This window comes from Phoxinus phoxinus, assembly GCF_949152265.1.
Source record: "Phoxinus phoxinus genome assembly, chromosome: 3".
NCBI classification, from domain to species: Eukaryota; Metazoa; Chordata; class Actinopteri; order Cypriniformes; family Leuciscidae; genus Phoxinus; species Phoxinus phoxinus.
In genome coordinates, this window is record NC_136878.1 from 42,119,679 (window position 1) to 42,134,602 (window position 14,924).

Sequence of the window (14,924 nt, forward strand, 5' to 3'; positions counted from 1 at the left end):
AAGACTTTGGAGCTCAGCATTGTGCAATTGACTCATATCTAGATAGTCAAAAACCTTCTTCGGTTGTACTACCTACTATTTAAAATATTGTTTAATACTATGACTGTTATATTCTTGTGCAGAAATACCCATTTCGCTATCTTGAAATTGTGGCCCAGTGGCCTAATGGATAAGGCATCAGCCTTCGGAGCTGAGGATTGTGGGTTCGAGTCCCATCTGGGTCATGTGAGACTGTGCAGAAAACCAATGGCATGTGGCCAAGCATGTCACAGTCTTTAATTGCCACTTGCTAAAAGGATCCTTGTACATGTTTAAAGATACAGACATTTGTCATTTCAGCTTGAACTTTGGAATGATTTCCAAGAAATACCTTTCTTCTAAAAGAGTATTGTGGGTTTGATTCACACTTGTTTAAAAGGTTTTTCGTGCTGGCGGGTGCATACAATGTACAGGCAATTTATTAGAATGTACTACACAAATGCAGCAGTACTAGTCTAGTTAAACTGCAATTGTGAGACAAGACTTTGGAGCTCAGCATTGTGCAATTGACTCATATCTAGATAGTCAAAAACCTTCTTCGGTTGTACTACCTACTATTTAAAATATTGTTTAATACTATGACTGTTATATTCTTGTGCAGAAATACCCATTTCGCTATCTTGAAAGTGTGGCCCAGTGGCCTAATGGATAAGGCATCAGCCTTCGGAGCTGAGGATTGTGGGTTCGAGTCCCATCTGGGTCATGTGAGACTGTGCAGAAAACCAGCTTGGTGGGTGCATACAATGTACAAGCAATTTATTAGAATGTACCACACAAATGCAGCAGTACTAGTCTAGTTAAACTGCAATTGTGAGACAAGACTTTGGAGCTCAGAATTGTGCAATTGACTCATATCTAGATAGTCAAAAACCTTCTTCGGTTGTACTACCTACTATTTAAAATATTGTTTAATACCATGACTGTTATATTCTTGTGCAGAAATACCCATTTCGCTATCTTGAAATTGTGGCCCAGTGGCCTAATGGATAAGGCATCAGCCTTCGGAGCTGAGGATTGTGGGTTCGAGTCCCATCTGGGTCATGTGAGACTGTGCAGAAAACTAGTGGCATGTGGCCATGCATGTCACAGTCTTTAATTGTCACTTGCTAAAAGGATCCTTGTACATGTTTCAAGATACAGACATTTGTCATTTCAGCTTGAACTTTGGAATGATTTCCAAGAAATACCTTTCTTCTAAAAGAGTATTGTGGGTTTGATTCACACTTGTTTAAAAGGTTTTTCGTGGTGGCAGGTGCATAAAATGTACAGTTAATTTATTAGAATGTACTACACAAATGCAGCAGTACTAGTCTAGTTAAACTGCAATTGTGAGACAAGACTTTGGAGCTCAGCATTGTGCAATTGACTCATATCTAGATAGTCAAAAACCTTCTTCGGTTGTACTACCTACTATTTAAAATATTGTTTAATACTATGACTGTTATATTCTTGTGCAGAAATACCCATTTCGCTATCTTGAAATTGTGGCCCAGTGGCCTAATGGATAAGGCATCAGCCTTCGGAGCTGAGGATTGTGGGTTCGAGTCCCATCTGGGTCATGTGAGACTGTGCAGAAAACCAGTGGCATGTCACAGTCTTTAATTGCCACTTGCTAAAAGGATCCTTGTACATGTTTCAAGATACAGACATTTGTCATTTCAGCTTGAACTTTGGAATGATTTCCAAGAAATACCTTTCTTCTAAAAGAGTATTGTGGGTTTGATTCACACTTGTTTAAAAGGTTTTTCGTGGTGGCGGGTGCATACAATGTACAGGCAGTTCATTAGAATGTACTACACAAATGCAGCAGTACTAGTCTAGTAAAACTGCAATTGTGAGACAAGACTTTGGAGCTCAGCATTGTGCAATTGACTCATATCTAGATAGTCAAAAACCTTCTTCGGTTGTACTACCTACTATTTAAAATGTTGTTTAATACTATGACTGTTATATTCTTGTGCAGAAATACCCATTTCGCTATCTTGAAATTGTGGCCCAGTGGCCTAATGGATAAGGCATCAGCCTTCGGAGCTGAGGATTGTGGGTTCGAGTCCCATCTGGGTCATGTGAGACTGTGCAGAAAACCAGTGGCATGTCACAGTCTTTAATTGTCACTTGCTAAAAGGATCCTTGTACATGTTTCAAGATACAGACATTTGTCATTTCAGCTTGAACTTTGGAATGATTTCCAAGAAATACCTTTCTTCTAAAAGAGTATTGTGGGTTTGATTCACACTTGTTTAAAAGGTTTTTCGTGCTGGCGGGTGCATACAATGTACAGGCAATTTATTAGAATGTACTACACAAATGCAGCAGTACTAGTCTAGTTAAACTGCAATTGTGAGACAAGACTTTGGAGCTCAGCATTGTGCAATTGACTCATATCTAGATAGTCAAAAACCTTCTTCGGTTGTACTACCTACTATTTAAAATGTTGTTTAATACTATGACTGTTATATTCTTGTGCAGAAATACCCATTTCGCTATCTTGAAATTGTGGCCCAGTGGCCTAATGGATAAGGCATCAGCCTTCGGAGCTGAGGATTGTGGGTTCGAGTCCCATCTGGGTCATGTGAGACTGTGCAGAAAACCAGCTTGGTGGGTGCATACAATGTACAAGCAATTTATTAGAATGTACCACACAAATGCAGCAGTACTAGTCTAGTTAAACTGCAATTGTGAGACAAGACTTTGGAGCTCAGAATTGTGCAATTGACTCATATCTAGATAGTCAAAAACCTTCTTCGGTTGTACTACCTACTATTTAAAATATTGTTTAATACCATGACATTTGCGCATGCGTCGCGAGTGAGCGCTGTGTTTGTATTTGAAGCTCCGTCGACTTGATTCATAAATCGTTGATTTTGTTCTTTACACTCATTTATAAACGAGCATTTTCTATTTTTCCAGCGTGTAAACATATCTCCGATACTACTCTCTATAAAAAACAATCGGATTGCTTTGATATCGCTAGTTATATCCAACTTTCCGAACTTCCGTTACTATCTCTAACGATAGCCCGCTAGCATTGCACGCGTGGCCTCGCCTATCGACCGTCTTATTTACACTCGAATCACTGAAATCGCTTGTTTGTGTTGGAGTTTGTGTTTGTGCTTCGAAATCGCTTGTTTGTGTTTGAAGTTTGTGTCTGTGGTCGAACCGCTTTGGTTGTGTTTGGAGTTTGTGTTTAAATCGCTTGTCTGTGTTTGAAGTTGTGTTTGTGCTTCGAATTCGCTTGTTTGTGTTTGAAGTTTGTGTCTGTGGTCGAACTGCTTTGGTTGTGTTTGGAGTTTGTGTTTAAATCGCTTGTCTGTGTTTGAAGTTGTGTTTGTGCTTCGAATTCGCTTGTTTGTGTTTGAAGTTTGTGTCTGTGGTCGAACTGCTTTGGTTGTGTTTGGAGTTTGTGTTTAAATCGCTTGTCTGTGTTTGAAATTTGTGTTTGTGCTTCGAATTCGCTTGTTTGTGTTTGAAGTTTGGGTCTGTGGTCGAACCGCTTTGGTTGTGTTTGGAGTTTGTGTTTCAAATCGCTTGTCTGTGTTTGAAGTTTGTGTTTGTGCTTCGAATTCGCTTGTTTGTGTTTGAAGTTTGTGTCTGTGGTCGAACCGCTTTGGTTGTGTTTGGAGTTCGTGTTTCAAATCGCTTGTTTTTGTGTTTGTGTTTCGAATCGCTTAACTGTTAACGTTAGTTTGCGAGCGTGTGAACATATCTCCGATACTACTCTCTATAAAAAATAAATAAAAAATAAAAACAATCGGATTGCTTTGATATCGCTAGTTATATCCAACTTTCCGATCTTCCGTTACTATCTCTAACGTTAAGTTAGCCCGCTAGCATTTGCACGCGTGGTCTCTCCTATCGACCGTCTTATTTACACTCGAATCACTGGAAGGATACGGGTTCTATCCATGATTTCAGTCCTAAATTAGTAGTGATATTGGTAGCATCACTGCTAATTTATTGTTCATCTGTCATAATGGCGAATACATCGTATGTGTGTCTACCTCTGAGTGCAGGTGAGGACACGTTTGAGCTGCATTCGGTGCGGTTGGAGCTGGAGTCCGTGGAGAAGCAGATCCGTGATCTGCTGGGGAGGCAGGCCGAGCTGCGAGACCGACGATCAGCGCTTGAAGCATCACGCGCCGATGCTCACAAGTCAGTGGTTAGTAACTTTTCGACTCCGGCCTCCTCTACTCCGTGTATTTCTCTGCACAGGACCCGAGCATCCCTGCCCTCATTCACCCCGACACCGACACAGCACCATGGACCCTGGGTGATGCCACAGCGGAAGACACGAGCCAGGACCAGAGCAAGGACCTCTCCGCCCCTCCCGGTCTTCGAGATCTCCACCCGGAACCGCTTCTCCCCTCTTCGCGAGACGGAACGCGACGACGCTGTGATCATCGGCAGTTCCATGGTCCGGCATGTCCGCGCTACCTCAGGTAAAGGTATGGTGCGCACTCACTGCTTTCCTGGTGCTCGTGTTCTCGATGTCGCTGCGCAGGTCCCCGAGATCCTGAACGGTGACGAGCGCGTCGGAGCTGTCGTGCTGCACGTGGGGGTGAACGACATCAGGCTGCGGCAGACGGAGGTTCTGAAGAGGGACTACAGGAGCCTGATCGAGACGGTACGCAGAACATCGCCTGAAGCAAAGATCGTCGTGTCTGGACCGCTTCCCACGTACCGACAAGGACAAGAAAGGTTCAGTAGATTGTTTGCACTAAATGAATGGTTGATGCCATGGTGTAATGAACAGAGACTGCTCTTTGTAAATAATTGGAATCTGTTTTGGGAGCGACCTAGGCTCTACCGTGCTGATGGCCTGCACCCCAGCAGAATCGGAGCGGCAGTTCTGTCGGACAACATCTCCAAGACGTTACACACCATATGACTAGTAAGTCAAAGTCCAAATCACATTCTTTGCTGTCCCAAATTAATTGATATAAGTACCAGTGTAGAACACTATATAGAAACAGTGTCTATTCCTCGTTTAGTGAGGCCAAACAATAAATCTACTGTAGGATCTAAGAAAAATCTAATTGTGATTAAACCAGAAAATCTCAATATTAGTGAACAAAAACAATTTCTAAAGCTAGGTCTTCTAAACATTAGATCGCTTACACCTAAGGCGGTTATTGTAAATGAAATGGTCACTGATAATAGCTTCGATGTACTCTGCCTTACTGAAACCTGGCTTAAACCAAATGATTATTTCGGTCTTAATGAGTCCACTCCACCAGGATACGGTTATAAGCATGAGCCCCGTCTGATTGGTCGTGGCGGCGGTGTTGCAACAATCTATAGAGATATTCTTAATGTTACTCAGAAAACAGGTCACAGGTTTAATTCGTTTGAAGTACTTGTTCTAAATGTTACGCTCCTAGATGTAAGAAAGAAATCCCTATTATCTCTAGCCTTGGCTACCGTATATAGACCGCCAGGGCCTTACGCTGATTTCCTAAAAGAGTTTGCAGATTTTCTCTCAGATCTATTGGTCAATGTCGATAAGGCAATAATTGTTGGAGATTTCAACATACACGTTGATAACACAAATGATGCGTTAGGAGCTGCGTTTACAGATTTATTAAACTCCTTTGGGGTCAAGCAAAACGTTAGTGGTCCCACTCATCGTCTTAATCATACTCTAGATTTAATTATATCATATGGAACCGATCCAACCAATATAGATATTATACCGCAAAGTGATGATGTCACTGATCATTACATGGTAACTTGCATACTACCTACGGCTGAAATGTGTCATGTTGCGCCACGTTATCGACCAGGCAGAACAATCCTTCCAACCACTATAGATAGATTCTTGAATAGCTTACCTGATCTATCTCCGCTCCTCAGTGAACCCAAACAAACAGATGAGCTAGAGGAAATGACTAGCAGTATGAGCACCATTTTCTCTAGTACATTAGAAACTGTTGCACCAATTAGACTAAAAAAGGTTAGAGAGAAAACTAAAGCACCATGGTACAACAGTGCTACGCATGTTATCAAGAGAGAAACTCGTAACTTAGAGCGCAAATGGAAACAAACTAATTTAGAGGTCTTTAGAATCGCGTGGAAAGACAGTATGTCACGTTATAAAAAGGCTCTAAAAGCAGCCAGGGCTGAGCATCTCCGCAAACTAATAGAAAATAACCAAAACAATCCAAGGTTTTTATTTAACACTGTGGCTAGATTAACAAATAAACAGACATCACCTGAACAAAATATTCCGTTACATTTTAATAGTAATGATTTCATGAATTTCTTCACTGAGAAAATAGAAAGCATCAGAAACACAATTGTAAATGTACAATCTTTGACAGCGTCTTATGATTCAGCCTCAATTATCGCCCCTCAAGAACAACTACAGCGCTTTACAACTATAGGACAGGAAGAGCTAAATAAACTTATCACTGCATCTAAACCAACAACATGTTTATTAGATCCAATACCCACTAAACTACTGAAAGAAGTGTTACCTGTAGTGGAAGAGCCTCTTCTCAATATTATTAACTCGTCTTTATCTTTAGGACATGTTCCAAAAACATTCAAGCTAGCAGTTATAAAACCTCTTATTAAGAAACCACAATTAGATCCAAATAACCTAGCAAATTACAGACCCATTTCAAATCTTCCATTTATGTCTAAAATACTTGAAAAAGTTGTGTCCGCTCAATTGTGCTCTTTCTTGCAAGAAAACGATATCTATGAAAAGTTTCAGTCTGGATTCAGGCCACATCATAGCACAGAAACTGCGCTGGTTAAAATTACAAATGATTTACTTTTAGCTTCTGACCAAGGCTGTATCTCAATACTAGTTTTACTCGATCTTAGCGCTGCGTTTGACACTATAGATCATAAAATACTCTTAGATCGACTTCAAAATTACACTGGTGTTCAGGGACAGGCATTAAGCTGGTTTAGATCGTACCTATCAGACCGTTACCATTTTGTCCATTTAAATGGGGAAAAATCAAAGATAACGTCAGTAAATTATGGAGTGCCGCAAGGATCTGTATTAGGCCCCCTGCTATTCTCAATTTATATGCTGCCACTTGGTAATATTATAAGAAAACATGGAATAAGTTTCCACTGTTATGCTGATGACACTCAATTATATATTTCATCTAGACCAGATGATAACACTAAATTATCTAAAATGACAGAGTGTGTTAAAGATATAAAATATTGGATGACGTGTAATTTTCTTCTATTAAATTCAGATAAAACGGAGGTATTACTGATTGGTCCAAAAAACTGCCCACAAAACCTCTTACAATACAACCTTAATCTAGATGGACGTCCTGTTACTTTATCCTCTACAGTAAAAGACCTGGGTGTTATACTAGACCGCAACTTGTCTTTTGAAAATCATATTTCAAATGTCACAAGAACAGCCTTTTTCCACCTTAGAAACATTGCTAAGCTACGTAACATGCTATCAGTTTCTGATGCAGAAAAGTTAGTTCATGCATTCATGACCTCGAGACTAGATTACTGTAATGCTCTATTAGCTGGTTGTCCTGCATCCTCAATAAACAAGCTACAGTTAGTCCAAAATGCAGCCGCTAGAGTTCTTACTAGGTCAAGAAAATATGATCATATAACACCAATTTTATCATCTCTACACTGGTTACCTATTAAGTTCCGTATCAATTACAAAGTATTGTTACTGACCTATAAAGCCCTAAATGGTTTAGCTCCTGTGTATTTAAGAGATCTTCTATCGCCATATAATCCATCGCGCTCTTTAAGATCACTAAATTCGAGGCTTCTGGTCGTACCTAGGATATCTAAGTCCACTAAAGGAGGGAGGGCGTTTTCACATCTAGCTCCTAAACTCTGGAATAGCCTTCCTGATATTGTCCGAGGCTCAGACTCGCTCTACCAGTTTAAAACTAGATTAAAGACGCATCTCTTTAGCCAAGCATTCACATGATGCATCTCATACCTTTTATACTACAGTTAAATCAGATCAAATGCATTCATATTATGAACAGCAGCTACGCTAATTATTTCCCATCTGCCTTTTTTGTTGTTATCTCGGGACGCCTGTCCCGAGATAACTCAAATAGAGTTCGTCAGCTCCAGTTATGTATCCAGCCTCTCATGGAGACTTCAGATGCCCCAACGCCTGTGATGAGACGACTCGACGCCTGTGAAGAGACGACCCAACGCCGGCGATATGTTATGCCCTAAATTTCATGATTAACTAACTGTATTTTTGTATGTATATTTTTGAAATGCATTTTCTGTAAAGCTGCTTTGAAACAATGTGTATTGTGAAAAGCGCTATACAAATAAACTTGAATTGAATTGAATTGAATTGACTGTTATATTCTTGTGCAGAAATACCCATTTCGCTATCTTGAAATTGTGTCCCAGTGGCCTAATGGATAAGGCATCAGCCTTCTGAGCTGAGGATTGTGGGTTCGAGTCCCATCTGGGTCATGTGAGACTGTGCAGAAAACTAGTGGCATGTGGCCATGCATGTCACAGTCTTTAATTGTCACTTGCTAAAAGGATCCTTGTACATGTTTCAAGATACAGACATTTGTCATTTCAGCTTGAACTTTGGAATGATTTCCAAGAAATACCTTTCTTCTAAAAGAGTATTGTGGGTTTGATTCACACTTGTTTAAAAGGTTTTTCGTGGTGGCAGGTGCATAAAATGTACAGGCAATTTATTAGAATGTACTACACAAATGCAGCAGTACTAGTCTAGTTAAACTGCAATTGTGAGACAAGACTTTGGAGCTCAGCATTGTGCAATTGACTCATATCTAGATAGTCAAAAACCTTCTTCGGTTGTACTACCTACTATTTAAAATATTGTTTAATACTATGACTGTTATATTCTTGTGCAGAAATACCCATTTCGCTATCTTGAAATTGTGGCCCAGTGGCCTAATGGATAAGGCATCAGCCTTCGGAGCTGAGGATTGTGGGTTCGAGTCCCATCTGGGTCATGTGAGACTGTGCAGAAAACTAATGGCATGTGGCCATGCATGTCACAGTCTTTAATTGTCACTTGCTAAAAGGATCCTTGTACATGTTTCAAGATACAGACATTTGTCATTTCAGCTTGAACTTTGGAATGATTTCCAAGAAATACCTTTCTTCTAAAAGAGTATTGTGGGTTTGATTCACACTTGTTTAAAAGGTTTTTCGTGGTGGCGGGTGCATACAATGTACAGGCAATTTATTAGAATGTACTACACAAATCCAGCAGTACTAGTCTAGTTAAACTGCAATTGTGAGACAAGACTTTGGAGCTCAGCATTGTGCAATTGACTCATATCTAGATAGTCAAAAACCTTCTTCGGTTGTACTACCTACTATTTAAAATATTGTTTAATACCATGACTGTTATATTCTTGTGCAGAAATACCCATTTCGCTATCTTGAAATTGTGGCCCAGTGGCCTAATGGATAAGGCATCAGCCTTCGGAGCTGAGGATTGTGGGTTCGAGTCCCATCTGGGTCATGTGAGACTGTGCAGAAAACCAGTGGCATGTCACAGTCTTTAATTGTCACTTGCTAAAAGGATCCTTGTACATGTTTCAAGATACAGACATTTGTCATTTCAGCTTGAACTTTGGAATGATTTCCAAGAAATACCTTTCTTCTAAAAGAGTATTGTGGGTTTGATTCACACTTGTTTAAAAGGTTTTTCGTGGTGGCGGGTGCATACATTGTACAGGCAATTTATTAGAATGTACTACACAAATGCAGCAGTACTAGTCTAGTTAAACTGCAATTGTGAGACAAGACTTTGGAGCTCAGCATTGTGCAATTGACTCATATCTAGATAGTCAAAAACCTTCTTCGGTTGTACTACCTACTATTTAAAATATTGTTTAATACTATGACTGTTATATTCTTGTGCAGAAATACCCATTTCGCTATCTTGAAATTGTGGCCCAGTGGCCTAATGGATAAGGCATCAGCCTTCGGAGCTGAGGATTGTGGGTTCGAGTCCCATCTGGGTCATGTGAGACTGTGCAGAAAACCAATGGCATGTGGCCAAGCATGTCACAGTCTTTAATTGCCACTTGCTAAAAGGATCCTTGTACATGTTTAAAGATACAGACATTTGTCATTTCAGCTTGAACTTTGGAATGATTTCCAAGAAATACCTTTCTTCTAAAAGAGTATTGTGGGTTTGATTCACACTTGTTTAAAAGGTTTTTCGTGCTGGCGGGTGCATACAATGTACAGGCAATTTATTAGAATGTACTACACAAATGCAGCAGTACTAGTCTAGTTAAACTGCAATTGTGAGACAAGACTTTGGAGCTCAGCATTGTGCAATTGACTCATATCTAGATAGTCAAAAACCTTCTTCGGTTGTACTACCTACTATTTAAAATATTGTTTAATACTATGACTGTTATATTCTTGTGCAGAAATACCCATTTCGCTATCTTGAAAGTGTGGCCCAGTGGCCTAATGGATAAGGCATCAGCCTTCGGAGCTGAGGATTGTGGGTTCGAGTCCCATCTGGGTCATGTGAGACTGTGCAGAAAACCAGCTTGGTGGGTGCATACAATGTACAAGCAATTTATTAGAATGTACCACACAAATGCAGCAGTACTAGTCTAGTTAAACTGCAATTGTGAGACAAGACTTTGGAGCTCAGAATTGTGCAATTGACTCATATCTAGATAGTCAAAAACCTTCTTCGGTTGTACTACCTACTATTTAAAATATTGTTTAATACCATGACTGTTATATTCTTGTGCAGAAATACCCATTTCGCTATCTTGAAATTGTGGCCCAGTGGCCTAATGGATAAGGCATCAGCCTTCGGTGCTGAGGATTGTGGGTTCGAGTCCCATCTGGGTCATGTGAGACTGTGCAGAAAACTAGTGGCATGTGGCCATGCATGTCACAGTCTTTAATTGTCACTTGCTAAAAGGATCCTTGTACATGTTTCAAGATACAGACATTTGTCATTTCAGCTTGAACTTTGGAATGATTTCCAAGAAATACCTTTCTTCTAAAAGAGTATTGTGGGTTTGATTCACACTTGTTTAAAAGGTTTTTCGTGGTGGCAGGTGCATAAAATGTACAGTTAATTTATTAGAATGTACTACACAAATGCAGCAGTACTAGTCTAGTTAAACTGCAATTGTGAGACAAGACTTTGGAGCTCAGCATTGTGCAATTGACTCATATCTAGATAGTCAAAAACCTTCTTCGGTTGTACTACCTACTATTTAAAATATTGTTTAATACTATGACTGTTATATTCTTGTGCAGAAATACCCATTTCGCTATCTTGAAATTGTGGCCCAGTGGCCTAATGGATAAGGCATCAGCCTTCGGAGCTGAGGATTGTGGGTTCGAGTCCCATCTGGGTCATGTGAGACTGTGCAGAAAACCAGTGGCATGTCACAGTCTTTAATTGCCACTTGCTAAAAGGATCCTTGTACATGTTTCAAGATACAGACATTTGTCATTTCAGCTTGAACTTTGGAATGATTTCCAAGAAATACCTTTCTTCTAAAAGAGTATTGTGGGTTTGATTCACACTTGTTTAAAAGGTTTTTCGTGGTGGCGGGTGCATACAATGTACAGGCAGTTCATTAGAATGTACTACACAAATGCAGCAGTACTAGTCTAGTTAAACTGCAATTGTGAGACAAGACTTTGGAGCTCAGCATTGTGCAATTGACTCATATCTAGATAGTCAAAAACCTTCTTCGGTTGTACTACCTACTATTTAAAATATTGTTTAATACTATGACTGTTATATTCTTGTGCAGAAATACCCATTTCGCTATCTTGAAATTGTGGCCCAGTGGCCTAATGGATAAGGCATCAGCCTTCGGAGCTGAGGATTGTGGGTTCGAGTCCCATCTGGGTCATGTGAGACTGTGCAGAAAACTAGTGGCATGTGGCCATGCATGTCACAGTCTTTAATTGTCACTTGCTAAAAGGATCCTTGTACATGTTTCAAGATACAGACATTTGTCATTTCAGCTTGAACTTTGGAATGATTTCCAAGAAATACCTTTCTTCTAAAAGAGTATTGTGGGTTTGATTCACACTTGTTTAAAAGGTTTTTCGTGCTGGCGGGTGCATACAATGTACAGGCAATTTATTAGAATGTACTACACAAATGCAGCAGTACTAGTCTAGTTAAACTGCAATTGTGAGACAAGACTTTGGAGCTCAGCATTGTGCAATTGACTCATATCTAGATAGTCAAAAACCTTCTTCGGTTGTACTACCTACTATTTAAAATATTGTTTAATACTATGACTGTTATATTCTTGTGCAGAAATACCCATTTCGCTATCTTGAAATTGTGGCCCAGTGGCCTAATGGATAAGGCATCAGCCTTCGGAGCTGAGGATTGTGGGTTCGAGTCCCATCTGGGTCATGTGAGACTGTGCAGAAAACCAGTGGCATGTCACAGTCTTTAATTGTCACTTGCTAAAAGGATCCTTGTACATGTTTCAAGATACAGACATTTGTCATTTCAGCTTGAACTTTGGAATGATTTCCAAGAAATACCTTTCTTCTAAAAGAGTATTGTGGGTTTGATTCACACTTGTTTAAAAGGTTTTTCGTGGTGGCGGGTGCATACATTGTACAGGCAATTTATTAGAATGTACTACACAAATGCAGCAGTACTAGTCTAGTTAAACTGCAATTGTGAGACAAGACTTTGGAGCTCAGCATTGTGCAATTGACTCATATCTAGATAGTCAAAAACCTTCTTCGGTTGTACTACCTACTATTTAAAATATTGTTTAATACTATGACTGTTATATTCTTGTGCAGAAATACCCATTTCGCTATCTTGAAATTGTGGCCCAGTGGCCTAATGGATAAGGCATCAGCCTTCGGAGCTGAGGATTGTGGGTTCGAGTCCCATCTGGGTCATGTGAGACTGTGCAGAAAACCAGTGGCATGTCACAGTCTTTAATTGCCACTTGCTAAAAGGATCCTTGTACATGTTTCAAGATACAGACATTTGTCATTTCAGCTTGAACTTTGGAATGATTTCCAAGAAATACCTTTCTTCTAAAAGAGTATTGTGGGTTTGATTCACACTTGTTTAAAAGGTTTTTCGTGGTGGCGGGTGCATACAATGTACAGGCAGTTCATTAGAATGTACTACACAAATGCAGCAGTACTAGTCTAGTTAAACTGCAATTGTGAGACAAGACTTTGGAGCTCAGCATTGTGCAATTGACTCATATCTAGATAGTCAAAAACCTTCTTCGGTTGTACTACCTACTATTTAAAATATTGTTTAATACTATGACTGTTATATTCTTGTGCAGAAATACCCATTTCGCTATCTTGAAATTGTGGCCCAGTGGCCTAATGGATAAGGCATCAGCCTTCGGAGCTGAGGATTGTGGGTTCGAGTCCCATCTGGGTCATGTGAGACTGTGCAGAAAACTAGTGGCATGTGGCCATGCATGTCACAGTCTTTAATTGTCACTTGCTAAAAGGATCCTTGTACATGTTTCAAGATACAGACATTTGTCATTTCAGCTTGAACTTTGGAATGATTTCCAAGAAATACCTTTCTTCTAAAAGAGTATTGTGGGTTTGATTCACACTTGTTTAAAAGGTTTTTCGTGCTGGCGGGTGCATACAATGTACAGGCAATTTATTAGAATGTACTACACAAATGCAGCAGTACTAGTCTAGTTAAACTGCAATTGTGAGACAAGACTTTGGAGCTCAGCATTGTGCAATTGACTCATATCTAGATAGTCAAAAACCTTCTTCGGTTGTACTACCTACTATTTAAAATATTGTTTAATACTATGACTGTTATATTCTTGTGCAGAAATACCCATTTCGCTATCTTGAAATTGTGGCCCAGTGGCCTAATGGATAAGGCATCAGCCTTCGGAGCTGAGGATTGTGGGTTCGAGTCCCATCTGGGTCATGTGAGACTGTGCAGAAAACCAGTGGCATGTCACAGTCTTTAATTGTCACTTGCTAAAAGGATCCTTGTACATGTTTCAAGATACAGACATTTGTCATTTCAGCTTGAACTTTGGAATGATTTCCAAGAAATACCTTTCTTCTAAAAGAGTATTGTGGGTTTGATTCACACTTGTTTAAAAGGTTTTTCGTGGTGGCGGGTGCATACATTGTACAGGCAATTTATTAGAATGTACTACACAAATGCAGCAGTACTAGTCTAGTTAAACTGCAATTGTGAGACAAGACTTTGGAGCTCAGCATTGTGCAATTGACTCATATCTAGATAGTCAAAAACCTTCTTCGGTTGTACTACCTACTATTTAAAATATTGTTTAATACTATGACTGTTATATTCTTGTGCAGAAATACCCATTTCGCTATCTTGAAATTGTGGCCCAGTGGCCTAATGGATAAGGCATCAGCCTTCGGAGCTGAGGATTGTGGGTTCGAGTCCCATCTGGGTCATGTGAGACTGTGCAGAAAACCAGTGGCATGTCACAGTCTTTAATTGCCACTTGCTAAAAGGATCCTTGTACATGTTTCAAGATACAGACATTTGTCATTTCAGCTTGAACTTTGGAATGATTTCCAAGAAATACCTTTCTTCTAAAAGAGTATTGTGGGTTTGATTCACACTTGTTTAAAAGGTTTTTCGTGGTGGCGGGTGCATACAATGTACAGGCAGTTCATTAGAATGTACTACACAAATGCAGCAGTACTAGTCTAGTTAAACTGCAATTGTGAGACAAGACTTTGGAGCTCAGCATTGTGCAATTGACTCATATCTAGATAGTCAAAAACCTTCTTCGGTTGTACTACCTACTATTTAAAATATTGTTTAATACTATGACTGTTATATTCTTGTGCAGAAATACCCATTTCGCTATCTTGAAATTGTGGCCCAGTGGCCTAATGGATAAGGCATC